The following is a 3322-nucleotide window of genomic DNA, read 5'->3' as shown; positions in this document are numbered from 1 at the left end:
TCACTGGCTGTCCAGAGCCAGGTGGGCATCAGAATCAGTGCAATCCAGGGTATCATATCTACTTCTGGCTCTGCCTTGCTCCACCTGTGGCTTCATTCTCAGTCTGGGGCAAGATGTCTGTAGCTCACCATGGCTCACAAAGTAATGTCCACCTCTGCACATGACAGTGACCACAGGGAAAAGGTGGGACATTGGTGCTTAAGAGAAAGGAAACACTTCTGTCTGGAAAACTTGAAGGACCTTTCTCTTGCATCTCACTGACCTTTGCCAACCTGTGGCCAGGCATTGAATTGACTTAGGCCTGGGTTCCTGGGCTGGGTGCCGGCCGATGTACAGGGTCCTGCTCAGGTCCCGCTATAAAAGTGATGACAGGACTGCCTGCCAAGTCCATCTTGCTGCATGAATCCAGCTCACATCAGTAAAGAGGACAGAAGCAGGAGTTGAGTCAATACATCACACTGGATACTACAAACCCCTCTGTCTCATGCGTGACTGCCCACTGACCACAATCCTTGGAACACACTAATTCCTTATAAAAGGGCAGCAATCCCCCATCTCAACTGTTTCGCACCTCTGACAGATCATGTTCTCCATAGATGGCCACAGCTCTATCCTGGGTCCTCTGTGCTCTTCCATTCCCCATTAAGAGACAGTCATTTCCCTCTCCCCTAAAACTTTGTGACCACCATGACCAACAGAACATGGCAGATGCTGCCTGACTTCAAAAGTGACCCAGCTCTCTCCTTGTGCTCTGTCAGAACCATTGCTTTTGGTACCCAGCCATCATATTATAAAGAATCTCAGTCCACATAAGAGGCTGAGTGTAGGTGTCCCAGTCAATAGCCCCAGCAGAACCTCAGCTAAGAACTCATGCCACCCACCAGATGTGAGAGTGAATGCGTTTCAGCACCTGCCTCTGACCTCCCAGCTGAAGTCCCAGATACCATGGAGTAAAAATAAGCCATCCCCATTGCATTTTCAGGTTCCTGACCCACAGAATCAATAATCATTTGAAAAATATTGTCGCTGACATAGACAAATTAATGATCCCCACAATGTCCACATTCTAACCCTTACATCTGTGACTATGTAAATTCAGGTGACAAAAGGGACTTTGCAGTTGTGAGGAAACTAAGGATCTTGTAATTGGGAGATGATCTTGCATTAGCCAGGTGAGCACAATGTAATCAAAAGGACCATGCGGATCAGAGTCAGTACCGGTGGGAGATATAATGTCAGAAATAAGGGATCAGAGTGATGTGAGGAAAGGGCTCCAGGCCAAGGTGACCTCTGACAGCTGAAAAGGAAAAGGAACAATTCTCTCTGAAGCCTCCAGAAGGAACACAGCCCTGTGGACACCTTGATTTTAGGCTTCTGATCTCTTGAAGCACAGAAGAATGAATCTGTGTTGTTTTACCACAGAGTTAGTGCCAATTTGTAAACAGCAGCCATAAGAACCTAATGTGAGGGCCAGGATGTAGCTCAGTGGCACCGCACCTGCCTGACAAGTGCAAAGTCCTGAGTTTGATGATTTTGATTTTTCAAACTAGATGTAGGGCTTTTTCAACTTTCTACTTCTTCTTGTGTTAGTTTTATTAACTTATCTTTTGAGAAAGTTTTCAATTCCATCAAAGTTGTCAAGTTTTTGGTATCAATTTATTGATAGTGTCCTTATCTCTTTTAAGCCTATAAGAGCCACGGCTCTTCTTTTCATTCTTGACATTTGTCAGTTATGTTCTGTGTTTCTTTTGCTTTTATCAATTTTGTTGATCAATTTTTTATCAGTTTGTTTTGTTGTCTGCCTTTTCAAAGTAACAGCTTTCCACTTTGTCAATGTTCCATGTTGTCTCTCTGCTTTGTGCTTCATTGGTTTCTGCCATTCCCTTTATTATTTCTTTCACCTTCCTTTATATTCCTCCTGCTTTTCTAGCAATGATGATCATTGATTTCATACTTTTCTTCTTTTTTAATAAGGTTATTTAAAAGTTTCCCTTTATCCCCGCCTTGATTGCTTCCCACATATTTTGGTATATTCTTGTTGTCATTCAGGACTCTGATACTTTTGTGGAGACTTATTTATGGACCAACGTATTATCTGTCTTGGTGAACATATGGTGTGCACTTAAAAAGAATGCTCTTTCTGTAATTCGGAAAAGCAGTTTCTACAAATACCAATGTATAGGCTAGGATGATTAATAATGTTTTCCAAATCTTCTATATATTCAGTTTTTCCCCCTAGTTCTTCTACCCATTGCTAAGAGAGAGGGAGTTGGAAACTTTATTATGGTCACGGAGTTGCCTATCTTTTTAGTCTGCTCACGTGTTATGAGTCTCTGTTAGGTACATAAATATTCAGAATTGTAGTGGCTTTCAGATAAAATGACCCTTTCATTATTACAAGGTATCTTTTTCATCTCACTTTGTTTTGAAATTTTTTTATCTGATATTAATATAGCCACTCTTGCATTTATGTTTACTGCTTGCATGGTAGACCTTTTCCTGTTCTTTACTTTATATTTAAAGTGCATCTCTCTTATAGATACATAGTTCAATCTTACATTTTTATCCATATAACCCCTTCCTTCTAATTAAAATGTTTATACTACTCTTTAGTGTAATCATTGATATGGTTAGATTTAGGTCACCCATGCTATTGTTTGTTCACGATTTGTTCTCTCTGTTTTTATTTTTTCATTTCTTCCTTCTACCCTATTTTTGGACTATTTGAAATTTTTAAAATATTTTATATTGCAGTTAAACTATTCTCTTCTGGTCATTTTCATATATCTTCTCTACTGAGATTTGGACTTTTTCATTCCTTTTTTGGTGTATCTTCTTTCACTTCTTTAGGCCCAATTACAATACTTGTTTTGAAGTCCTTGCCTGGTAATTCCAGCATGTGGAGTGAAAATGTATTGCTTGTTAATGGGTCACATTTTCTTGGTTCTTTGTATGCCAAGTAATTTAAGTTTTACCTTAGACATTGTTACTATTATACTGTGTAGACTCTGGCTTTATTATATTCCAATGATTGACGGATTGATTGATTTTATTTTTTAGCTAGCAGTTAACCTGGTTTGACTCACGGGGTTAGTATTATCAGTTTCACCTTAACTTCCGTGTATAAAGGTTGAATCTCAGTTTAATTCCTTAAGTCTCTGCTAAGCTGTTCTGAGTCTGTCATATGTGAGTGAGGTTCTGGAGAACTTGAGGTGTGTGTGGTGGGCCCGTGTAAAATTAGGAGATCCTATCTTTCACCCTGTTTGGTTTTTCTTTCTCTCTCTCTCTCTCTCTCTCTCTCTCTCTCTCTCTCTCTCTCTCT

This window comes from Fukomys damarensis, unplaced genomic scaffold (genome assembly GCF_012274545.1).
Source record: "Fukomys damarensis isolate Sample0158 unplaced genomic scaffold, DMR_v1.0_HiC HiC_scaffold_27, whole genome shotgun sequence".
Taxonomy (NCBI): domain Eukaryota; kingdom Metazoa; phylum Chordata; class Mammalia; order Rodentia; family Bathyergidae; genus Fukomys; species Fukomys damarensis.
Note: the sequence above shows the minus strand (reverse complement) of the source record.